This window comes from Lissotriton vulgaris, unplaced genomic scaffold (genome assembly GCF_964263255.1).
Source record: "Lissotriton vulgaris unplaced genomic scaffold, aLisVul1.2 SCAFFOLD_1082, whole genome shotgun sequence".
NCBI classification, from domain to species: domain Eukaryota; kingdom Metazoa; phylum Chordata; class Amphibia; order Caudata; family Salamandridae; genus Lissotriton; species Lissotriton vulgaris.
This window is the reverse complement of record NW_028242115.1, coordinates 123,229-149,879: the sequence shown is the minus strand read 5'-3', so window position 1 is coordinate 149,879 and position 26,651 is coordinate 123,229.

The window sequence follows — 26,651 nt, the reverse complement described above, 5'->3', positions numbered from 1 at the left end:
CAGGGCCGGGTCTAGACTAGATTGCCACTGCCAACTTGCATCAACAGCAGCGTGCATCGAAAATACATTCGAATGTTCAGTGTTCATATAAGATTCGCGCTCTCACTCTGTCTCTGTGTTCAGCTGAGCCACTTATAAATCCATGCCTTTTCATTTTGTTTTGGCGGTGGGGGGGCTCTGATTGGGCTGAATTTGGTCACATGTGCCTGCGACAGGCGGGCGGCAGCATGAGTGTGTAAGCTTTTTAAAATTCCACGCTGCCAGCCCGCCTTATCATCAGGAAGCACACACGCACCAGCAACGGCAGTCCGGCACTATTATTTGAAGCAGGATCGTGTCAGGTAGTGTGCAACACCAGGTCTAGGGTAGGTATCACTCGGAGCTCCAAGAAGTGTCTTTATTTTTTTTCCATTTAACAACATTTCAAGGAGGGGAAAGGTTAAGTAACGATACTCGCGATCAGTGTAAAATGTTAAATCCGACAACAAAAAGTAGTGGATGCTTGGACAGCAGGTGAGCACTAGGGGCTCTGCCAATAGATGACAATTGTCGCTTTAGGAATCAGGCCTGCACTGCATGTGTTCAGGGTTCTGTAGTGGTAATGTTGCAGTGCTACAGGGACGGAAATTGCCCCATGGCTCGGGAGACCCTGCCCTGTGACCTGCCCCCGTTCTTCATGTGGAGATTTTCTGATTTTTGGCATTGGCGCAACAATCATGCACGAATGCTCAGTGCCCGATGCGCCATGGAATGTGACTCGGAGGTGGACTCTGTAACCTGGAAGGAAACACCATGTAAACCCTTTTTTGGTGAATGTGACTACTTCAGCTCACGGGGCCGGGGGGACCAGCAGTGGTCGCAGCCACAGATTATAGTAGCAGGAAAGGCCTTTTCATTGGTGCTCCCCAGGAAAGTGCGCTCCTGTTTTAAATTAGTCTGTCAGGTGGCTCAGACACCTTCAGATGGGTCCTACTCTCCGTCCATGCGGACATGCATGGCCCTGGTGTGATTGCACATGTATGTGCAGTAGCATATGCGGGGAGTGAATGTGGTGTGACAGCGGCAGCCCACAAACCGTTTTCATTCCCTGTTAACGAGTGGACTCTAAAATTGTTGAGCAAAGCCTCCATGGCTCCTCCAAATCATTCCCGCGATAATTTGCAGTGTTTCTGCTGGATGTCTGCAGTACCTCTGTTGTGTTCGGCAGTATCTCTGTGGGGTGTCTCCATTCCCTTTGTTGGGTGTCAGCAGTACCTCTGTTGGGTGTCTCCAGTACCTCTGTCGGGTGTCTCTAGTACATCTGTTGGGGGCCTCCGGTATCTGTTGGGGTCTACAGTATCTCTGTTAGGTGTTTGCAGTATCTGTAGGGTGTCTCCAGTACCTCTGATGGGTGTCTACAGTATCTGTTAGGTGTCTGCAGAATCTCTGTATCTGTTAGGTGTCTGCAGTACCTTTGTTATGTGGCTACAGTATCTGTTAGGTGTATGCAACATCTCTGTTGGTGTCTACAGTATCTGTTAGGTGTCTGCAGTACCTCTGTTGTGTGTTTGCAGTATTTGTGCTTTGATGTCTGTAGAAGGTCCACGATGTGTCTGTAGTTCTGCAGTAATTTTGCAGGACCTCAGATGGCTGCTGTAGCTCCATTGGGTGTCTGTATGACTGCCACTGGATGTCTGCTGTATCGCCACTGGATGACCGCAGGAGCTCTGTTGGGGGACTGCAGGTGTTCGGGCACCTGCACCAGGTCTGTTGGATGTCCACAGGAACTCCATGGCTGTCTGCTGGAGCTACTTTGGTTGTCTGCAAGAGCTCAGTGGGGTGTATATAGAGGTTCTGTTGGGTGTCTGCATTGGCCCTGCTTATTGCCTGCAAGACCTCCATTGGATAATCTGTGGTTGCTTCTCTATTGAGTGCACGTAGTTGCTTTGTTGTATTTCTGCAGGATTTCAGGTGTCTGCAGTAGGTCAAATGAGTGTCTGCAGGAGCTCCGTTGGATGTCGCCAGTGGGTTCTGTCGGTGTCAAAAGGAGCTCCGTCGGATGCTTAAAGCAGCTGTACCTCCTTTGGGTTGCTTCAGGAGTCCATGTGCCTGCAGTAGCTCAATTGTGTGTCTACAGGAGCATTGTTCTGTGTCTGCTGGAGATCCGTTGGGTTGGGTGCCTGTAGTAGCTCTGTGTGTTTTCAGAAACTCTGGCTGGTGTTTGCAGGAGCTGCTGTAGAAACAAGCATTAACTATAGTGTTAAAGCAACACACTTCTGTGCGAGCTGGAGGTAACTTGTGGTACAATCAGTGCTGAATCTGCTCATATGATGGTAGGTGGTAGTGGACTCAGGCGCTCAATTTCACTGACCAGCCCCAGTAATATGTACTGAGTACACTGCGCTGTGGTACACCTTTGGGTAACATAGGTGGCAATGTGCAAAATATAATCCATCAAGGGAAGTGAGCATGCCTTACGCCTATATGTGGTGAAACAGGATGTTTGTAAACATTCATCACTGGATGATGCTGTGATAGAATTCATGGCTATCAGGGCAGCGGAATTAGGCCAGAGAAACATATTTTGATTTGTGTGCCTACCTGACTCTCAGTTATTTTAGAGGGACGCACGGTTGGCTGAGGCTATAGATTTGTATGTGGCAGTGTTTAGTGCTCAGAAAGTTTACTACTGTCTGTGCATTTGAAAATGTTGCTATGCAACTTACAAAGGGTGGGATTGATGTATTATGTAGTATATAATTATATCATATTGTTTGTTCACATGCATAAATCTGCCACTCTAGGAAATATTTGCTCTTTCAAAGAGCATACATTACCAGAGAGAAAAGGCTGTGAAGACATTTGCTTTATCGAATGTGGCATGATCCGAAATGTACAGTTGGGGAGGCATTTTGCATGCTCTGTGGCATGTTGGAACATTTTGAGTATGTGTTCTAGAGTGGTAATATGTGTGCAGGTTTAAATTCCATGTGTGAGAAATAAGCAAAAAAGCAGTTGGATAATTGGTGCTTCTGGTGCTTGGTTGCGAGGACCCATAAACTGAGGTTATGAATTCTGGAATGCATCTTGATTTCAGATTCAGGATTCGAATCACCATTCATTTAGGAAACATATTCAAAGAGGAGCTGGATAATCTAGAAATGAAACCCCCAGACATCTAACGTTGGGAACATTGAGGTTCAAAAAGGTTTCCTCCAGTATTTTGATGACCAAGTGAATATTAAGAAACACAGTGCATATAGAAAATATGTGCCTCTTTTGTAATCTGTCTTGTCTTTGATACAGAACTACATTTGGAAACGCCAGATAAGTTCTATGTTTTTTACTATATTGAATTTTAATAAATGCACATATATTGCTCCGGGAGTGAGTAACAGTAACAAGCACAATTCGAAAATTAATTGATTTCACAGACCCCTCAACTGTTTATGATCCAAACCCCTTTGGCTACTGGAAGTGATAAATGGCTCATTCAAGTGTACTATATGATTTTTTTTTCGCAGGGTGGGGGAAACTCCTATCAAAACCTTGAGCAAGGCTCTCTTGCTGAAATTCAGATCCATTATTACATCTGGCTTTCAGCAATGCCATTTAAGTTTGTGGGTGGAGCCAATAGAACAAGTGGGTGGAGCCAGTGGACTAGTGGGTGGGGTCGGGAAAGTGGGTGTGGTCTTCAAAAAACATTTGAGCACCTGCACTTGATTTTTTACAAATTAAGCACTGACAAGAAGAAACAAGCAAGAAAAACATACAAGAACCCATCCGCTTTCCCTTCAATAACAGAAGAAAGATAAGAAAACAGCAGACAGGAAAACCAAGCCTGAAAATACCAACGTCTAACCGACATACATACCTACTGGCCAGACAGGCATGCAAGACGGATAGTCGGAATGTTGCAGCTATGATGCATTGTAGAATGTTGGGGCTCTGTGGGCTGTGGATGACAGTTGGCATTGGGCTGAGCATCATGCTGGATGTTCCTGGTGGGGTGTTATTACCATCTTAACTACTTGACTACAAATAAACATCTCTACATCATCCTCTGTGTGGACCTGATCACTACAGAGAGGTGACCGAACAAGAGAGGTGACCGGCAGGAGGTGTAACGGGCAGGAGAAATGATGGGGCAGGAAAAGTGACGGGGCAGGAGAGGTGACGGGTCAGGAGCAGTGACTGGACAGGAGAGGTGACGGGGCAGGAGAAGTGACCGGGCAGGAGAGGGGACCGGGCAGGAGTGGTGACCGGGCAGGAGTGGTGACCGGGCAGGACTGGTGACCGGGCAGGAGTGGTGATGTGGCAGGAGACGTGATGGGGCAGGAGAGGTGACGGGGCAGGAGAGGTGATGGGGGCAGGAGAAGTTACGGGGCAGGAGTGGTGACGGGGCAGGAGTGGTGATTAGGTATGAGCAGAAGCGGTAACCGGGCAGGAGCGGTGAAAGGACAGAAGCGGTGAACGGGGCAGGAGAGGTGAACGGGGCAGGAGCAGTGAACGTGGCAGGAGCAGTGGATGGGGCAGGAGCAGTGGATGGGGCAGGAGCAGTGACAGGGTAGGAGAAGTGACGTGGCAGGAGAAGTGACAGGGCAGGAGAAGTGACGGGGCAGGAGAAGTGACAGGGCAGGAGAGTTGAATGGGTAGGAGCGGTAAATAGGTAGGAGCTGTAAATGGGTAGGTGGGGTGAAGGTGTAGGAGCGGTGGCCGGGGCAGGAGCAGTAGACGGGGAAGGAGCAGTGATGGGGCAGGAGCGGTGATGGGGCAGGAGCAGTGACGGGGCAGGAGAGGTGACGGGGCAGTAGCGGTGATGGGGCAAGAGCAGTGATGGGCAGGAAAAGTGACGGGCAGGAGAAGTGACGGAGCAGAAGTGATGGGGCAGGAAAAGTGACGGGGCAGGAAAAGTGACAGGGCAGGAGAAGTGACGAGGCAGGAGAAGTGACTGGGCGGGAGTAGTGATTGGGCAGGAGCAGTGATTAGGCATGAGCAGGAGTGGTGAATGGGTAGGAGCAGTGAACGGGCAGGAGCGGTGAACGGGCAGGAGCGGTGAACGGGCAGGAGCGTTGAATCGGCAGGAGCGGTAAACGGGCAGGAGTGGTGACGGGGCAGGGGAAATAACAGGGAAGGAGTGGTGACGGGGTAGGAGAAGTGACTTGTACTTATGTTCCTTGCCTATTTATTTATACACTATTGCATGACACAGTTCGCCTACTTATTATTCCCCCACTTGGACCACTGCCTGAGAGGTAACATCCCTTACACTGCAGAATATCCAGGCTATGAAGAGCCACCAGGAGAGGAACCTGAAATGCCAAATGATAATTATGATAGTGGTGAAGAGGAAGAAGCTGAAGAAGATCTCATCCAAAACTATTTCTCCTGAAACTTTGACAATTCTTGCAACTCTTGCAGTGATGTTGTGAGGAGGATGTTAATGCTACATACTAGGAATATAGGGGTCTGAAAACATGTGCGGAAAGGTGTTGGTATTGTAAGTGTGGCTTTCAGCTGTACATTTTGTCTTGGACTGTGTTCTCTAGAAGTTGACAATGTGATGTGTAGGAGTAGGATGGTTTCTTAGCTGATATCTCTGTGATCTGTTTTAGGTATCTTCACCATGGCATCTTGCTCTGGATTTGGAAATTTCAGAGTTGTGACATTAGCAGGTATATGATGCTGTTCAGATGTACAAAATGGACATGGATTGGTCCTGGGAATGTCTGTCACAGAGTTTGGGTGTACAAAGCCGGTACCAAGACAGCTTGCACATCGACAGGATGGAAGTTACCTGGCTTCCATTGGACTTGTTCCTTGTGGTGTGTTGGTCCAAATGTAATATGTGTGTCATCATGTGATCCAAACAAATCTTGTGTGGTGCCCAATTCATGCTAGTCACCCTTCACATTGGCTAATTCCTCATTGTGTATGAACTGTATGTAGCTGTTGATGTCTCCTCAGTGTAGGCCAAAGTGCTTGTGGCACATCACTGACTTTTGTGAGGTTGGCAATATGGCTCCTGTTGATGTAGACATAATTTATTGTTGCCTATTGTATAGGATATTATCAGATGTATCCCTTCCTCTTCAACTGATTATGTGAATATTGACCCAGAATATCTGAATGATGTCTTATTTGCTATGTGTCAAACTATGATTTGAACAATGGAATAAAGATGCTCTCAGCCCAGACACTTGTATATATGTGTTGTGACATGGTAGTGGTGCAGAGTTGAACATTGTTTACATGCAACACACCCATGCTTCCAGAAGCCTCTCGTTTTGACATTGTAAAGTTCACATGGTAGAACATTCACATTGCTATATGTAAGAATTACAACATGAGACAAGGCTTTGGTGATATGTGTTTTTAATTAGGTGAACAAGGATACAATCAAGAAATTAACTTAAAATTATGCAGTGCAAACACAAAGTGAAGTCTACAGTCATGGTGGATGAAACCATTGTAGTAGAGTCCACATTTTCAGGAGTCCAAGGTTCAACATTCTCCTCCTATCAGATACGGAAACGTGGGCAGGAATAATCCAACAAAGTGAATGTATAGCACAGGCAGGAGGACATTAGGGGCAAGGTTTCTTCTTGGCGGTGGTGGGTGTCTTGCCTTCCTAAGCTCCTGGATTTTTATGTGGACATCCCCTCATTTCCCCCCCTGGAGCTGCTGAGACAGGGGTGAGTGCAGGTGTGTCCTCCTCTGACAGGACATCCCTTCCTGTGGCTGCTGTAGATGTTGATGGTTTGGATGTACTTGGGTGACAGGAAGGGATAGATGAAGGTAGAAAAGCCTTGCAGAGGGTGGTAGTGATTTCCCGCAGCAACCCAACCTACCAGTGTGGATGCCGGCCACCTCGGTATGGATGGCAGCAACCTCCTAGTTTGTGTCCTTCTGCAGCTGCTTCATTTCCCGAATTTTGGCCAATACCTGGCCCGTGGCATGTTGGGAGTCCTGGTAGACTCCCAGGACTTGGGTGATGGCAGCCTGGGTGTCTGTGGCCTCGATGGGCTCACTCGGGGGCCCACAGTTACCCTCCAATGATGCCTAGCCCCACGGCCCTGTGCCCTTGGCACAGACTGCACCTTCCTACTGAGTCCTCGTTCCTCCATGACTGGGGTGGTGTTAGTCGTCTTAGAATCCAGGACTGTGGGGTACAGGATAGTACTGACTGTGCTAGGTCTACAGGTTTTGGGAGCCATGGTTGGCTGTACTGTTGCAACTGGGGTGGGAGATGTTATTGTGGGCACAGTGATCCCCACTGTTGGCGCCTGCCCAGGCTGACCAGATGGGCAAGGATCATCATCCATGTCCACTTCCTCAGGAGCGCTGTCATTGCAAAGGGCTTCATCCTGGGGTGGAGAGGAATTCCGTTCAGTTTCCAACCTCTACAAGTGCAGTGCCGGATCGACCTGTTGAGAAATAGAAAACTTTGTTAATGGTGGAAGTGAAGTATCTACATCCACGTTGTTTGTGTCAAAGTAAATGGGGACCAAATGGAACAAAATAGATAGATATTAGTATTGTCATCTATTTGCGTGGAGTTAAAGTTGTTTATTAGACATTTGTTGACATTCAACAGATGTAGTACATTTCAACAGTTCATTAGATGTGCATATATGTGTCCTTTTGGCTTTAGAAATAGACAACAGCTCCAAAACTCTGCTTCAAACACAATATAATCATAACATGTGTATATGTCCATTCCTAGGTCTAGTTGTGTCTAATACAGGCAAACACTCAGCTTGGCTGTATATGTAGCATTGTTCATCATGTGAGAAGTGCAGAATCAAGGGGTCACCTGGCATAGCTAATCAGTGGAGTTTACTTCATGGCTCACATATATTAGGTGTAGATCATTGTTATGGTGTCACTCATGCCAACAATAGTTTCAGGTGAAGGGTCCAGGACACCATCAAACAAAATATTCAGACGTATATCTGAGTCGAGCATTGTTTGTACATTGCACAGTCCATGATGAGTGAAAATCAGTTGTGACATGGCTAACAAGTGAGAAAGGACAAAAAAAAGTCTGGCATCTTGGTTAAAGTTGCAGTCACAGGGCCTCATGGAAGTATTGATAACTTTTCTATCTGAACTTACCAAGACTTGAAAAATGGTAACCTGCATGACTAGTGTAGATCAGTTGTAACATGGCAGACTAGTCAGAGGGGGCAAAAGGAGTCTGGCATCTTGGTTAGAGTTTGAGTCAAAGGGCCTCCTGGTAGTAGTGGTAAATTCTCTATCTGAACTTACTGAGACTTGACAAATGGTAACCTGCATGACTAGTGTAGATCAGTTGTAACATGGTAGACAAGTGAGAAGGGGCAAAAGGAGTCTAGCATCCTGGTTAGACTTCCAGTCACAAAGTCTCATGCTAGTTGTAGTCACTTCAATCACACTTTACCAACACTTGCGAAATGGTAGCCTACATAACTAGTGTAGATCAATTGTAGCATGGCAGACAAGTGAGAAGGGGCAAAAGAAGTCTAGCATATTTATTAAAGTTGGAGTGAGAAATCGTTAGTTTACCATATATGTTGACAACATGCATTTAAGGCAGTGGTCAACTGCCGTTGGGTAACCGCAGTTTGTTAACCACTGCTAGGAGATTCCGGAAACAACTGTGAAGTCGTAACATGCTCAGCGGACGGACCGTGGACCTGATGACGTCGGTGGGCACACCGACAAGATTGCAGAACACCACGGTCCCGATGGGTAAACCACCATGGCCACAGTCAATGTTTCAGACAGCACAACTCTTAATATGGTTAGCAGAAGATCGCCAGCGCAGCGGTGTCGTAGAGGACGCATATCACCGTCAAACTTGTAATCGGTCCCTTAGTATAATAAAAAGTGGAGAAGCAAGATCTGGACTTTCACTGACATCTTAGATAAGAATAATAAAATGGTTTTAATGTATCTTGTGTAAGTACATGTGGGTGAGAGTGAGTTTGGGTGAGAGAGCTTATATACGTGTGAGCATGCATGTTTGTATATGGGCTCGTCGATGTGTGTGTGTGAAAATGAGTGAGTAAGTATAAATGAGTCAGAATGAGAGTGAATGAGAGAGTGTGAATGAGGGATTCAGGGTGAGAGTGAATGTGCAATAGGTGAAAATGAATAAGTGGAAGTCAGTGCTAATGATAGAACAAGTGTAAATAAGTGAATGTAAGTGAGCATGTGTTGCTATGCTTGCCGATCCACTTGGCTTATAGAAGCACCCTTGACAAAATGTTGGCACTGGAACACTGGAATTCAGGAGGCAATACTTCTCTGCCTACCCTCTGCAAAATGCTACTGTTGGCATTTTGTAGGTAAATTTTGGCAAACAGCACCCTTTTCTTTTTTTAATTGTCAAATTGATCAAGAAACAAACAAGGAAAAAAGAGTTTCCAAAATGCAAAGATATAGAAAATACATAAGTCAAAAGGATATACTTTTTTGCAACACTTATCTGTCATAATAAATCAGATTATAAGCTGTAACAAAAACCATGAGATAAGCGATGAAGACGAATAATAACTAAAATTTTCGTTTTAGGCAAAATAAAATAAACCAAATTACTTTGGATAAAAACCCAGATGAATCCCAATTAAACCTACCCTATATTCGGTTCAATTTTTTAATAGAGTGTGATCCCCTGGTTCTAGCTAAAGCAAATTCCTTCTCATACACTCCCCTAAAGATTAACCACCACTCAGCAGCTCTTGGGGGTGTCAAAACCCATGTCCTGGCTATGCACAGCCTGGCGGAAACAATTATAACACTGAGAAGACTTTTTAGGCCTACGTCCTCCACACCACTATACCCCAGCTTGATCACCTTATTTGTTAATTGCGGCTCTAAACTAAGGCAAATCCTGGTATGATTACTCGCATCATCCTAAAACTTCCCCAGTTTTGGGCAAGTAGCAAACATATGTAACAAATTAGAAAACTTCAATCCGCATTTAGGGCACTTGTTTTTCTTCCATCTATCACTCTCCTCATTGCATAGATTAATTGTCATTTCCTGCCTTGAAGAGTTGGATTTTGGGAAAGGTAGTAGATTAAATTGCTGTGAAAAATAAACAGTAAGAAAAGATATTGGCCTGGTTTTTAATAAAATCAGGACTCTCCTTCACAACTGCGCACACATACACACAGAAAAAGGCCATTCCACGCATTTCTTTTCAAATATCCCCCGAGTGTCCCGATTCTTTTCCTCTCTGATCTCATTTCTCTCTCAAACATACACAATATCAGGTAAACACAAACACATACGCAGACAAATACACAAAAGGCGCACTTCTGATTATTCCTTAGTTACTTCGCAGAGCCAGTGACAGTGCAAATGTGATTGACAGAGCAGGGCCTGGATGGGGCCTACTCTGTCAGACGCAGCAGGACCGTGAAATTCCCAACACCTGGACATCCCGTGCATAATGCAAATGAGCTTCTGCTGAATGGTTCAGCGGTGGCTCAGGTAAGGGTTAGAGAGGCGCTGTTGATGTCAGATCTGCTCCACTCTGACTGCCTCGAGCTCAGCAGCACTAGCAGCAATGAGCTTACATTTCTTGAGTACCGGTACTCTCCTTGGCAGTGGAGAAGTGGCGGTACTCAACTTGGTAAAAATGAGAAGTGCTGGTACTGAGTACCTGGGAGTACAGGCCCATTTAAAGCACTGGTTGTAGGGCAGAGAGATTTCCGAATGAGGACGGTTTTACTGGAGAATTTGGTCTGTGCTTGGGAGGTATTTTTTTCCTGTCTGAAGCATTCTTGGTTTATCCCCCAATATTGATCAACGAAGAACACACACCTGGATGAACTCCATAACACATGTAGTCCATATGTTATGGATAGGGGCTCCTGGTGTTATGCTATTTGTTTTCCATTTCCACCCGTTTATCTAAATTTATTTTTTCCTTAGTGTAATAAGCTGCAGTGAGTATATTTCATTGTGTATTTAATTGACCCAGCCGTACCAGTCTTTTCAGCAAGTTGCGTTCCTTGTGAGGTATGGGCAGCGTAACCAAGGGAGTTTCCTTTACTGCTCCATTCCTCACATACCGCCCCATACTGTAGGGGTACCGGCCTGTATGCTGGATCCCATCTGTCTTAATGTTTTGTATTATTTTTCCTAATACATTGTTGATGATATTTGCTTTCATTTTTCTATCTTACACATGAGCACTAACTTTCCCTTCTTTCTCTTGCCCAAAAATGCCCATAAACATAATAGTGTACGTTGCATATTATGCTTTTATATATATTGTTCATTCTATGAAATCATGATTGAATAAATTGATGGCTAAATAATATTCTGGGTGGCCTCTTTAAAACTGTGAGCTCTCTCTTGTTGAAAGCGCCTCTGTATTAATTGTTTTCGGTAGTATGAATTGACTTCATAGACATACTTCACTCTCATATGGCATAGAGATCCTTAAAGGTAAAATTAATACTGCCCTAAACAAACACACCACTAAAATCTACAGAAAGGCACTTCACTTGCCGAGCACCGCTTCCCCGGCCCAGATTAGATTAGAGCTAGGACTAACTAACTATGAAGCCTCTAATGTCGGCACCTATCTTAAGCTGTGTCACAAATTAAGACAGGCCGAACCAGGTACACTAGAATCTCTAACCTAGAAAGAAATCAATGAGACCAACCCAGGGGGAACATTCGGCCGCCTCTTGAATGACTATATTCACCAAATGTCAGCTGCCGAACTCTGGGCCCTTAACCCCAGTCAGACCGTTGTCATGTCCGCACAATAATGAGAGACAAATATCTTATGTGTATAAAGGAGCTTTATTCCACACGTCCTTCATTGTCCCTATCCATACTCTAACTGCCCGCCGGCCGGTCCTGGCTCCTCCTGTTCCTCCTCCTGGCTCCGCCCTCCCAAGCACTAGACTGCACAGACCAATGCTACATCTCCCCCTTTGTTAGCAAAATGAAATTAACTTCTACCACGTTCGCAAGTGTCCACTCGGCCCCATGAGTCGGCAAACAGTCCGTTTGGGCCACAGGAGGGTGTCTCTGTGCATGAACTCAGACTCAGTCTTGTCTTCAAGCATCAGCAAGGTCGAATCAGTGATGGGTCTGTCTCTGGTCGATCTTCCGATTGTCTCATCACAAACGACTTTGACTACGGGAACGCGTTCTTGAAAGCGTGAGATATCGTGCGTGAACGGCTTGTTCTCAAATTCCACAGGTATCACGGTTTCGTTCTGCTGTGTAACTACTGATATCTCGGCGTGGCAGTGGCAGTCCGTTCTCCATTGTGACACATGTTTTCCTGAGCATCCGCTTGTGAGTTCACCTCCTTTACCCATTCGGTCAGGGGCATCAATGCTCTCGTGCTCACGATCCTGCATGTTGGAGGATAGAGCACTGAGTGTCTTGGTTTGGTTGTGGGACTCATATGCAGATTTTATTGATCCTCTCGGCTCCCACCCGCATTCGCAGATGTTGAACTCATTGAGCACGGTGTTTTCAGATCCTATTGATTCTATCTGCTCCCACTTGCGTTTGTAAATGTTGAACTCTTCGAGCATGGGAGTATGGGCAAGTTCCGTTCTCGTCCCCTCTTGTCTCCGCGATGCAGACCCATCTTTGCCAACACACCTTGTCTCCTTGACGGAGTGATGAGACAGTCCTTTCCCACGCCAATGTGCAGTGCCCCATATGGCTGCCCCTTTTCTGACAACTCTTGGAGTCAGCCTCGCAAACCCCGTCAGGGGTGACGGTACCCTCCTCAAGTCCGGATATGACTGCGACAGACAGGACAAGTTGCTTGACGGGGTAATCAAATGTTCCGAGACACCTGCGTGCAATATGCTGTTTTGGATGAGTGAAGTAGTCTCTGAGTTTAAGGTCCGTTCAGGTGATCGGTGCCATGGATGTTGTCGTGAACTTGATTCTGTTGGCCTCAGTGATTGTACCGACTTGTCCCCTGAATCAGAGAGATCTCTTGTTGCTTTTCTACGAGACCCTTCTTTCGAATGTGTGTGGACAGATGCACTTCTTGAACTGGTAGGCTGTGACAAACGACTCTCAGTTTTAGAGTTGTCTGTGGGACACTTCTTGGGGTATGTGTCTCGCCATGTCTTCCATGCTGTTTCAGTGAAATGATTGTCTGAAAGCCAAGCGTGTATTTCTCTTGTTCGATCGCAAGGCTTTTCGTTGCTGCCCTTCTCGTATGATGTTGCTAATCTCCTCTCAGTTCCCTCACTTTCATGGGTGTCCTGAGTGTACTTGCCTCTCACTTTCTGGTGTCGGAGTGAATCACCCAGTTTTGTGAGGTCTCTTTCGTCTTCGGGCTCGCTGGGAGCCCTGATGTCTGTGTCCGGGGAGTGGTGTTTCCTACAACTGCATGTTTCTTCGGACTTGTCTGTGAAAGTCGGTGACCCGCAGATTGCTCGGGTGTGCTCGTGTACCGGCTCCCAGAGTTGACATGACTGGTCCGATATTCTATAGCTTGTCTTTTCTTCATGTTCGTTGAGTAGGCTGACATCGGTTCCATCCCTGTGAGCTATCTCACTTGACTCTTCTTCAGAATAGTTTGTGTCATTTACTAAGTGACTCCTTGAAGTTGAATAACTCCCTGAGGTTATGTTTGTGAGGCTGTCATGATTCTTGATCATCCCAGTCTTTTGTCTTCGCGTTGTTGACTCAGAGTGTTTTATGTCACTTTGCCTCTCCCACTGCCTTGTCTCTAGTCTACCTTCGCCCTTCCTTTTTCTGGTTTCAGTTGCCTCTTGAATCTTATGCTCAAACCTGAGGGAGGTCTCCTTTCGCTTATCTTCTCTTCTTGCGTTGATGTGCAACTCTCTTGACACTTCTCTTGTTTTGGCTCGCTCTCCAGCTTTGGCCCTCCTGCGTCCGGTTCTGAACAGCTTTCAATCACCCGCAGGCGGATAGCTTCCTCATTTGTGAATGTGTTGAATTGACAGTATCGTACCAACTTGGGTAACCGCGTTGCAAAGTTTGATAAGGATTCTCCTGGTTCAAAACAATGCGTTCATGATCGACATCTTCCTTTGTGATGAAATGAGCACATAACGCCTTTTTGAGTTTCGTATATGTTCCGGTATCCTTTGCTGAGAAGGTTCTGATCAGGCGTCGGCCTTCGTGACCCACCAATTGGGGTAGTAGTAGTAGACGTTTACTATCTCTTTGCTCTCCGATCACGTCCAGAAATGCATCCAGTGACTCCAGCCACCGGTTCCATTCTGGACCCAAACTCTGGTCGCTGGTCTGTGTCACTGGGGGTGGCACTCCAATGCAGGGGCTCGATGTATGTGTTTCCTCTTTCACCGACATGATGGTGGAATGTGCTGGCATGCCGATGTCACAGGACTGTTTCCTCCTTCCTTCTTGTTTTCTTTTGCTGACCCTTTTCGGCCGCTAGTCTTTGCTTGGTCGTCTCCTTTGAATTGTGGTAAGGTTCGCCGGTCCCGGGGGAATACTGTATGTTGTCCGCCCTTGGCGCGACTGTCTCGGTATGCTTCTGTGAGTTGGATAAGGATTTCCTGAGGTCAACTGGCCACGATTCAGTTGCACCATACGTGACTCGTGGCTCTGAAAATTCCCGCTTTCCTTAGTGTTGCGTGCTACCTGCAGGTGGTCGGTGGTGCTTCCGCAGTGATACGTGGCAACGTTGTCAGTGTTCTTGCGTTTCGTTCCAAACTAATGCAGATTAACCAGTCACTTAGTTGACAAGAGAAGACTTCCTTTATATTTGTTTGCTCCTGCTTCTGGATCAGTTGTTTTCTTGACTTCTTCTGCTTTCGTAGCTATTTGTCTTCACGTGGTGCTGAAGTTTACTTTGGTACTTGTCCTTGCTCGTGCTTGCTTGTGTTGTTAGCTCTTGTGTTTGCTCGGGCTTGTTTCACCCTTTCCTTTGCATGTGCTTGTTCTCTTCACATTTGTCAGTGTTCGCGCATTTGCTTTTGCCAGTGCTTGGTTCTATACCTTTGCCGCTGATTGTTCCTTTAGACTTGCCAATGCCTGTCCTTGCAGTTCACTAACATTTGTCACTGCTTGTTTTCTGGTTCACTCTCTGCATTCGCTCGTGCTTGTTTGTATCTGTCCTCGTCTTTCCTGGTGCTTGTTTATGTTTCCTTATTACGTCTCTTGCGTTGGCTTGGGTTTGTTTTCTTATTATACTCCTTGCATTTGCTCGTGATCATTTGTGTCTACATATCGCTTCTATCTAGCTCTTGCATGTGTCTGTGCTTGTTTGCTTATCTTGCTTTTGCATTGATCAAGGTTTGTTAACTTGGCACTGCCTGACTCAAAGATAGCTGCTCTCACACTGCACAGGGTCTGTCCTTGTGGCCGCCTGACTTCGAAATGGCCACCGTCTCTGACATCCCAGTTCACACGAGACTTTCTCTCTGTCCATTCAGACCCTGTCTGATTCAAAACAGGACTCACCGGCCGCCGGTCCTAGGAACACCAGCACCTCTCCAGTTCTCCACACCTGTCCACAGCCAACATGTTCAGGTAAGGTTGGGGTGGGCTCCCACCTTGCTTCTTTTCGCTTCGCGCTCACTCGGCGACAGCGCGCCGAAGCTCACGCATCGGGCGTGAGGTCCCGATGTCGGGGCGCACTCAAGTTCCGTTTCCCTGCGCTCGACAGCACTTACCGGCTGGCCTTCTTGGGGGCAGCGCCCTCTTCCACAGCGATCCTCACCACTGCGGGGCGCTAGGCAGAGTCGGAGTGGGCTCCCGACTTCTGCTCTTTTAGGGCACGCCGATTCCCACGCATCACGCGTGAGTCGCGTTTTGGTGCGAACGAGCGCTTCTCCTCCAGGCGCTCTGGCGCTCGTTTTCCCGGTTCCTTCGTGCTCCCTTCGTCGTCTGGCTTGGGGAGAAGGTCACCTGCTGCTGGCCTCTTTCTTCAGGCGGCAGCTCCACACGGCAGCGTTCTCCTTTCCTCGACGCTGCATGGGACAGGGCACTCTCGTGGGATTCTGTGGGCAGTGGTCATGCCCATCCCACCCTCGTCGCCAGTTGTCATGTCCGCACAATAATGACAGACAAATATCTTATGTGTATAAAGGAGCTTTATTCCACACGTCCTTCATTGTCCCTATCCCTACTCTAACTGCCTGCCGGCCGGTCCCGGCTCCTCCTGTTCCTCCTCCTGGCTCCGCCCTCCCAAGCACTAGACTGTACAGACCAATGCTACAACCGTTTTTAAAAATATAGTCAAAAAATGTGTAAGAATGAAATCTCTGGCTGCAGACAAAGCTCTAGCCACAAAGCGTAGTCATTCCTGGGCAGTAGTCAATTCCTACAAACGACTAACCCCTGCTGCCTACCTCTCCACGACATTTTCACTTCATCTAAAGCGCTGTCTGATTGCTCTAAGAATGGGAGATTGGCGCCTTCTTCAAAATCTACCCACCTGGCGCCGCAAGAAGGAGGCCACAACATGTAGAGGATGCGGGTTAGCAACTGAAACAATTTTGCACGTGGTCTGCCTCTGCCCTACATTTAATTCTCAACGCAGGCGTCTGCTTAAGCCAGAATGGAACAGGCTGGGGGCTCGGTCCTGTAGGCATGCCATTACTGCTGCTTTGTCTTTAGATAATATTATTTTAAACATAAATTTGGCCAAATTTATTCAGCAAGTATACCGTAACCTAGATAAAATGGACACTGCTGAGGTCTCTGCTCATCGCTAAATCTGAATATGCATTCTAATAGAACTTGCAAAGACCGGAAGGGCTAATCTTCAAATTGTAATGTTTTAACTGGCATGCTTTAAGCCACATTTTATTGTTTGCTTCTCTTTTAATCATTCTTTTACTTCATAAAATTGTATACAGTGTGATTTGTGCGACCTTTTAAAGATATGTTTTATATCTAAATTAAGGAATTATTATTATTATTATTATTATTATTATTATTATTATTAGACATACTTCAAAGTATATACTGAGTATGGCTAGTATCGTCTAGGACCACTGTTTCTCTTACCGATCGATACCCAGGTCCTTTGATATTGTACTGGGTTACCCCATTTATCATAATGGCCATTCCTCACACTAGCAGGAATGAGAGGCATATAAAAAGAACACTCCTATTAACCAGACAATGCAGCCTCAAGCACAAATAGCGGGGGAAGGTCGTATATTTTCATTTCTACATAAGTCAGTTGTTTTCGGAGGTTCCTATTTCTGAAAACACAATACTGCTGTGGCTGAAAGCTAAACTAGAAAATACATACACCAAGGTAAACAGTGGTATCTCCAGCTGCAGGCAGCTCGGAACTGTCTTGCTCATCTTATCGGGTAATTTCCTTGTAATGAAAATATGCTACGTGGGAAATGAAGGGAACTGTGTTTCAATTTACCTCGTTCCGTTTTGTGCGGGGGGCAGGAACACTGCATTGTGGGATTTGTAGTTTTGTGTTTACCTTTTTGATTATGTGCATGTCCAGTGCAAACACAACAACCATAATTGGCTAAGGGGATGCTGCTTGGCGTTTAGCCACTTGGCAGTCATTAACTCTGTGTGCCAACAAGCTCAGTTAAACGTCTGGTACAATGACTTACTGCACTGAGAAACTTGTACAGTCTGTAGACGGGGTATTTGTTTAAGTGCCATTTTATTTCGTAACTTTACCTTAATGTCTTAGTCCCTTTCAATACAATAAAATGTTACATGGGCCATACTGCAGATGATCCTTTTACATATGAAAAGGAGGTGTGTAGTAAACACACATGATTCTTTGTATATCATTTTTTTTAATTAGTTGGAGGCTTGGGTAACATCCAATGATTACACATAATCCCACATAATTCAAAATTTGCGAACATACGTGACAAGAATTTTCAATTCTATTAAGGACAAGGAGGCGAGGGTTATGCTTTCTCATTTCTTTATTGATTGATAGGCTTTATTTCTGTAAGAAGAATACCATAAAAGCTTACAGCAATACAATTTACAATAATTATCAAATGCAATCTGTTTACACACAATAAATTAAAACAAGGAAAGAATTGTTTAAAAAGGTTAAAACCTGAATTAAATTGACAAGGAAAGGCTTCTAGTACGAATCAACCAAGCCCATTTTAAAAATGTTGACACAGAACATACAATCACAGAGGCATGGGCGGATTTTGCGGATTCGCAATCTGCGAATTTGCGGATTTGCGAATTTGCGGATTGCGAAAATCCGCAAAATCCGCGAATCCTCGCGGATTTTTTTTTTTTGGTGTTCGCACGGGTTTCTGCAAGTTCGCGAGGGTTTTGTACAATTTCGCGAATTGCGACCTTACTTGTCAGGTCGCCAGTTTTGCAAACTTGTTGTTTCTACGTGCCCAGCCTGTTTGCAAGCCTTTCTTCATCACTGCCACCCTCTGTCACCACTGGCACTCTCTTTGTTCACCCATGCCACCCTCTGGCTCACCCATGTCACCCTCTGTGTCATCACAGCACCCTCTGGTTCACCAGTGTACATTATTGGGGCAAAGCAAAGCACTGCCATCCTCTGTCAACACTAGCACTCTGGTTCACCCATGCCACCCTCTGGCTGGCACACCCATGCCACCCTCGGTGTCATCACAGCACCCTCTGGTTGACCAGTGAGTGTACATTATTGTGGCAAAGCAAAGCACACCTGCTAAGTGCTTTAAGTTTTGCAAAATTAAATTACAACAACACCTGCCCTGCCCCAACTGACATTAATGAAGGCTGGCACCTGCTTGTCTGCTCCCTTTCCTTTCCTTTTCCTTTTTGTTGCAATGTATAATTTTTTTAACAGGAACCTAACCGAATTCTGGAGGGCCCCTTCAGGAAGCACTACAGGGAATAGTTACAAATGATGAGGTTGAACTTTTGCACCTGCTCATTGCTTTTGCTTTTGCAAAAATCGTTTTTCTGTAATTTCGCGCTTTTCGCGAGGCGCGGCGTCGTGCGAAATCGACCGTGGAAGCCGCGAACTCGTCCGAATTACCCCAAGGTCGAGTATGGGCGCCGCCATTTTGTTTGTGTGACGTATTTCCGTTTCCGCCCGCTATGTGTAATCTCGCGGAATGAGCGCCTTGCGAATACAAGTTCGCACGAGTTCGCGAGAGAAATCGCGTGCGAACTTACTTACGCGCACGTGATCGGGCCGCCATCTTGTTTTTCATTCATTCCTATGTGTCTGGGCATGGTGTTTCTAATCCTCTCTATATCTCTGCCATCCTTTGCTTGTTTTAATATTTTTTGAATCTATTTAAATCATTATCTATCCCTCTAGTTTTCTAGCTCTATATTTTTGTGTTTTAGGCTACTTTTGTTTACTTTTCAACTACTTTTTTAAACTTTTATTTTCTTCTTCCCTAATCTTATTCTTTTTCATTTTTTCTCCTTGTTGCTACCACCTGCCCAGACCATGGTGAAGCCAGCAGTGAAGCTGCCCAAGACGGGCCCCGCAGCCCGTGCCCGGCTCCCGTGTGGCCGTTTAAAGGCGGAAATGGTGGTGCCCAGGGAGATCTTCAGCCCTGAGGAGGTGGGCGCACTTGTTTTCTATGTACAGCGCCGCCTCCCCAGGACCATCGCGGCAGGCGGCAGGATCGCTGCTGGCTACACCAACCGCCAGGAGCGACGGAAGCGGTGGGAGCAGGTGTGCCGGGCCCTGTTTGACATCTCCGGGGTCCAGCGCACCTACAACCAGGTGACCCACCGCTGGACGGATATCCTGGACAGGGAGCGCGACCTGCTCGACTTGCTGGGAGTGGAGGTCCCCGGGCTTGGTGAGTAGTAGTAGCAATTTTTTCATCACTCACTACTCTGTTTTTTCCCCTGCTCTGTGTGTTATATTGCAAATGTTTGTTTTAACTGTTTTACAAAGAGCAATAATGCTGCCGATTACATTGATAGTAGAGGTAAATTAATATTTCAAAATCTTCTGTGCATTTCAGGTGCACTGCTCTCCTTCTCTGTGGCGGTGCCACTGCTTATTTGTTTTCTATTTTGTGTTCATTTAATTGGGCTGAGTAATGTATGAGTGTACTTTACAGAACTGCGTAATGCTAGACACAAAGGGGCAGATTTACAAGCCCCTTGCACCACGTTTACGCTGCCTTACCTGATGCAACAGCGACGTAAACGTGGCGCATCCCTGCGAGTCATGTACAACGTGATGCATCTAGGGAGATGCGCCACGTTAAGGCCTGGGCCTGCGCCACAATAGGTGCGTTCCCACGCAGGGGGGGGGGCGGTCAGGCAGCTTTGCGCCTCGCAAAAGTGCCTGCGTGAGATCTACAAGATTTAATGCAGGCACTTCCGCGACGCTGCTAGGTCAATTCTTTATGCCTGCTTGCTTGAAGCAGGCGTAAGGACTGATGCGGTATGTTGAGTATTGGGTAGCCCTGAGCATTGCTAGAGTTGCATCGCGCCTGCGACGCGACTCTAGAGATGCGCCCCTCTTTCGTCACGAGATGCGTCACGCATCTGCCTACCCTTGCGCCAGGGTCACGAGATGCGTCACGCATCTGCCTACCCTTGCGCCAGGGTGTGCCGCATTGTAATTGCGGCGCATCTGCCGTGACGCAAGGTTAGTTTTGCGTTACGCATTTGTTCTGGTGTGCAGCCCAGAACTCGTAAGTATGCCCCTAAGTGTCAGATTTGCAATTACCTGCGCATCCCTGCAAAGTGTGCGGTACGCCAGCACCACCCATGGTGCGCCGTATTTACAATGCGGCACACCATGGTCCCAAAACGTCACCGAAGCGTTACGCATCGGTGCCGTAAAGGTGGCTCATTGATGGAGTTGCGTCGCAACGATGGCGCAGCTCCAGCAATGCTGCGTCAAGCCGTACGTCTGCTTCATGCAGGCGCAGGGTTTGAGTGACGCATCATTGTCCTAAATGACTGATTGAAATTTTATATATTCCCCATAGCCACTTTTAGCATGCGTTCCTGCGCAGGAACGCCCTCCCTTGCGCTGGAACGCTCCCTTATGGCGCAGGGCTTTGAAATGGGATGCATCTCCCATATGCGTCACGTTGTTAATATACGCCACACCATGGCGCCTCTCTTGTTGTGGCGCTGCGTCACAAAAGTGACGCAAGAACGGAGCAAAAGAGCTGCAAGGGGCTTGCAAATCTGCCCCTAGAGTAGAGGCTCAGGTGCAGTCCTTCCTTTGTAGCCCTCTTTTTGGCTGAAATAGTTGGTTCTTGTTCTTTCTAAATGTTTGATTTGGTTGACAAGGACATCGACAAGCAGCAATCATCAATGTTTTCTGTTCTTTCTTTCATGTTGTACGTTAGGTCCCCCCAGGGGCAAGCGGACGGAAGTGGAACAGGAGGATGCTGTGGCTCCAGAGGAGGAGGATGCAGGCCAGGGCGGCGAGTGCTCCTTTGCTGGCCCCAGTAAGTTTTCATTTAAATATAGAAGACCTATTGTTGTCCAAGCGTTCCTAATTTAATTTTTTCGAAATAGTGTTTAGATAGGAGCACAATCCATAATACTACTGTTGCAGGGACAATTCTCCACAAACCGAACTATGGACACTAAACACCAGAGTAATAATATTTCAGAGTGGCGTGTTTGGCACACTGTATAAACCTGGTAGTGTCAGCGGCACGGTCTCCTCCTTGCCAAAATTTGCAAAACCTTTCGCTCAGTCACTCTAGTCTGGAGGACCAAAAACCACAGAGTCTATTCAAGTTTAAAAGCTTTATTAAAAGTAAAAGTAAACACATATATTAAAATTAAGTTAGCTGGAAATGGAAAAGTGCTTGGTGCTGAGTTGATGAGTAATGGAACACATTTCTTGTGGTCGAGCCGAGCTTTCACCTGGTTTGAAGTTGATGTTGCTCTTGTCCTTAGAAGTCCAACTTCTGTCTGTTCAGAGAAAAATGGTGTGTGTTAAAATTAAGCAAGCATTCATCAATTGTGACAAAAAAGTGCAGCAAGACAACAGCCTTCCGTGGAAGGAGGGACATTTTTACTTTAGACTAGAGTAGACAGTCAATTACTTTTTCTGTTGTTTTCACGTTTCTTCATTCCTAGACCAAATACTAGTGAGTGGTGTAATCTAACATTCTTAAATCTACTTTGTAGGTGGAACATCTGGTGGCGGGGCCAGCTCGGATGTGGTGGTGGTCGACTCAGAGTCCGAGGACAACTCTGGGGAGGAGGCGGCGCAAGTGGCCAAAGAAGAGACTGTGAGGAAACAGACAGTGGTGGTGGCGGGTAGAGGTAAGCTGGATCATGGTACTATCTGACTCTTAGATAGCATATGATGTGTATCTACAGAGAGTAGACGGTCACTGGATGAACTACGAAAATACTATGAAATGTTTCCGGGGGGGGGGGGGGGGGGGGCAACATCATCACCATCTCCTGAGTCCTGGCATGATTGAGCACAAGTATTAAATACATTTTTTTTTTAAATCTAACACGACATAGAGCTTAAATAAACAAAGAACCCCATAGGGGGAAGAGAAAAATCTTGTGCGGCACCACAGCAGACGACCTGGCAACTACATTAAAACAGAGGGAAAAACAAAAAATGCCAGAAAAAAACAATTCAATCTAAATCAGGAGGATGTGGTTATAGAGCATGGGTCCTCACAAACTTACTCTCGGGGCCAAATTGACAGTGTGGTTTGTGGCCAAGGGCCGCACCGAAGGGGGCAGGGTCAGTGGGGGAGGGGGGTGGATCTAGAGCAACAAAAAAAACTATGACCATGAGGTTGAACTCAGGGGCGTGGCTTGGGCGCCGATGGCGATGGTCGCCTGAGAGCTCGGCTCCGGGACTGAGCCCGGAATTATCCTGTAAATCGGAGGCTGCGGGGCACCCCAGACCCCGCACTCCGCTGAGCGGACCGACGGAGACCTGCCGGGGCCCCTGGTGGGGCTTGGACGAGGGTTGATCCGGAGTAAAACCGAAGTTTGCGGAGTTGCGGAGTGCGACCCAATATGGCGCCCGGATTTCTTTGTCCCCCTGGTCGGACCCACTGACTCGGAGGAGCGGCGCGCCCGGCTTTGCCATCCCCGGCGGCTCGGGGCACAAGATATCAATTGGATCGGACTTTTTACAACGAGCCTGCGCTCGGTTGAGTGACTGGGCGGCTGCCCACGTTATAGGGGACCCCGGGAGCGGACGCCCTGTGATCCAGACGGTGGTCCGACTCTCAACTCCGCACCTAGCTACGTTTTCCTGGCCAGTCCACTTCCATGGGAGGCGCGACACTTTGGCGCCACAAGTCGTCCGGTGGAGTTGGTGACCCTCACCCCGGGTCTCTAGCGGCTGAGCGGGCCTGCCCGACTCGGCGGCGGTTATCTCCGCCCCCTCATCGGTGCCCTCGGACGCCGTGGCGGTGGCGTGAGCCGAAGCGGAGGAGTCTCCACAGGCCCTGGAGAAGGAGGTCCCCCATACACGATTTGAAGACCAGTAACCGGGAGGGTCGCGACCGACATCTGCACCCGGAGACGCCTACTCCGGGACCCTCACGGAGTGCCCCCGGTGACATGGGGAAACCTAGAGGAGCCAAGGGGACTACCCCGACCGCCTCAGACTCGGAAGCCCAGGACAAAGAGGAACGTGGGGACCCAAAGAGTTCTGATGGCGCACCGATGCAACAACAGTTCGACCGCATCCTGGAGGCGATAGCGACCACGAGATCGGCCCTCCAACAGGACATTGCCCAGGTGGCGACGAGCCTAGGCCTCCTCAGAGCGGACCACGGCAAACTTTCGGACCGGGTCAAGGAAGTGGAGAGCTCGGTGAAAACCTTGGAGCCGACGCAGCGGACCTTGGCTGCAACGATGAAGGATGCCTTATCCCGAATTGCGTCCCTGGAGCAGAGGGCGGAGGATGCGGAAGGCCGCAACAGGAGGAACAACATCCGTGTAGTGGGCCTCCCGGAAAAGATCGAGGAGGGCGACATGGTGACATATTTGGAGACCTGGCTCCGTGACACGGTGGCCCCGGAGGGGCTATCCTCCTTCTACACTCTGGAGCGTGCCCACCGAGTCCCGGCGCGGCCACCGCAACAGGGACGCGCCCCGAGACCGGTGGTGGCACGGCTACTGCACTTTCGGGACAGGGACTTAATCCTTAATGCCGCCAGACATAATGGTCCATTCAAAGTGGCGAACAGTCAGGTGAACATCTTCCCGGATTACACCTATGAGACTCAACGCAAGCGATTCTCCTTTCTGGCGGTCAAGCGCGAGCTCAGGAGCGAGGGCATCCAGTACTCGCTCCTCTATCCTGCGAGGCTCCGCATCATTGTCGATGATAAAACTCAGTTCTTCGACACCCCGGAGGATGTCTGTGCCTGGCTCGAGCTCTACAGGGCAGGGAAAGATGGCTTCGGCTCCTCGTCCCAACAAGCAGATGAGCCGGAACAGAGACGGCGATCCAGGAGGATCAGGAATCGCCGCGGCCGTACAGGAGGGCCCTCAACTGTAGAGACATCGTCGGAGCGGAGGGGAGTGTTGGAAGTACTGTCGGAGTTGTCTGGTGCACGGGATGAAGCCATTGTGGAGGAAGACAACCCGGGTGAGGAGGAGGCACCATCGGAATCGGAGGACTCAGTGACTGATAGTGCCCATACACCGGTGATCACACCGAAATCGGTGGAGGACCTTTTGGATGGTCAAGGGTAACGGGATGTGCTGCCTTGTTTGGGGTGGGGGCCCGGCAGGGGGGAGGCGGTTGCCGTCCACTGATGCTGACTAAGACGGAGGGAGGGGTGGGGTGCCCCTGTTTCTGCCCCGAGGGGGTTTTGGTACTGTTTAGGGCTTGTTTTAGTCCTGGTGGCTTGAGCGTCGAGGGCCCACTGCCTCCGCCCGGCCCGCACCTGGCCCTTAAGGCCTTCCTACGGTGGCGACCGTAGGATTAGTAGGGGGTATTGGGTTGCTGGAGAGCGAGGTTTGGATGGGATCTGGATGGTGTAGTTTGGGTCCTGTTCTGGGGTGGGTGGGGGGGAGTTCGGTTTGTTCTTGGGTTGTGTGGTTTTGGTTGGGGAAAATGGCCGCCGTCAGTACTGGGATGTATGATGTCTTTTCTTTGTGGGAGCCCGGTCGGGGACGCTGGGCGAGAACAATATGGGACAATGGCTGATGTTACTAACTTGAAATGTGTTACTTGGAACGTAAGGGGGCTTCACACTATGTCCAGGCGCCACAAAGTCCACGCTTATTTAGTGCGTAGGGGAGTGCAAATGGCGCTGCTGCAGGAAACTCATTTGACCAAGGCGGAAGGGGCGGCGCTGCAGCGTAGATGGCGGGGGCAGGTCTTTTCCACGTCGTACTCCGCGTATGCCAGAGGGGCGCTAATATGGATCAGAGCAGGGGTCCCCTTCCAAGTCACGAGAACAGTGATAGATCCGGAGGGGCGTTACGTGGCTATCTCGGGCACCCTAGGAGGGAGGGACTTGAACGTTTGCTGTATGTACGCTCCTAATGTGGACCAGACTGCCTTCCTTTCCAGGTTATCGGGCTCGTTGGCCCACTTCTTCTCTGGGCCCCTTCTGCTTGGGGGAGACTTCAACTCCGTAGTGGACGTGGATATCGACCGCTCCCATCCACCACTTCCCGATTCTCCGGTTCGTCGCACGGCTAAGGGGCGTCAGGACTGGCAGACCCGATGGGGTTTGACGGACATCTGGAGGGCGCACCACCCCGCGTCTAGGGATTATTCATACTTCTCGAGCCTTCATGAGTTGCATGTCCGACTGGATGGCTTTCTTGGGTCGCCCGAACTGGTTTCGGCAGCGGTTCGATCAGAGTACTTGTCCAGAACCATTTCAGACCATAACCCGCTCCTGCTGGACCTTCGCTGGTCCCCCGGGGCGCCGGCGGTGCCCACCTGGAAGCTGCGACCCGAGATTCTTGAGGATAGTGTTTTCAGAGCGGACCTGGGGGACAAGGTAGTGGAATATTTTACGTCTAACGGTGGCACCGCGAGTACACGAGCGTTAGAATGGGACGCTTTTAAGGTAGTGGTGAGGGGTTATTGTATTTCTAAGAAAGTGGGCATGAGGCGCGTGATCCTGGCTGACTTGGATGCGGCGGACCGGGGACTCCGCGAGCTTGAAATTCGCCGCCCTGGGCACCCGGAATTGCAGGTACGAACGGCAGAGGCGAGGGAAAAGGTAGCAGCAGAGGTCGAACGGCTCCGCTGTTTTGATTATAAAGCCTATACGGTCCGATCCATCGCCGAGGGGGACAGATCGAGCGCGTTGCTAGCGTGGTTGGCCAACCCTACGCGCCAGTCCCAATTGACGACAAGTATGCGTGAGGCAGGCGGCACCGAGGTACACACTCAACCGGAGATTCTTAGCTGCTTCCGGCATTATTATGCATGTTTGTACCGCAGTCGCTCCACACGAGACCCTGCCCGGCTCGATAATTATCTACGTCCGTTGGAGCTCCGCGCAGTGGAGCAAGAAGTGGCGAAGACCCTGGGGTCCGACATTGAACTGGGGGAGATCCGCGGGGCCATTAAACGGATGGCGAGAAACAAGACCCCGGGCCTGGATGGCCTACCCGTGGAGTTTTATGCAGCTTACGCTGATCTCCTAGCCCCTCGATTGGTGGTGGTCTACAGGGAGGCGAAGAGGCTGGGGCGACTCCCAAGCTCGATGTGTGAGGCGTTGGTGGTTCCTCTCCTCAAACCGGGTCGAGACTCGTCCGACCCAGGGTCTTAC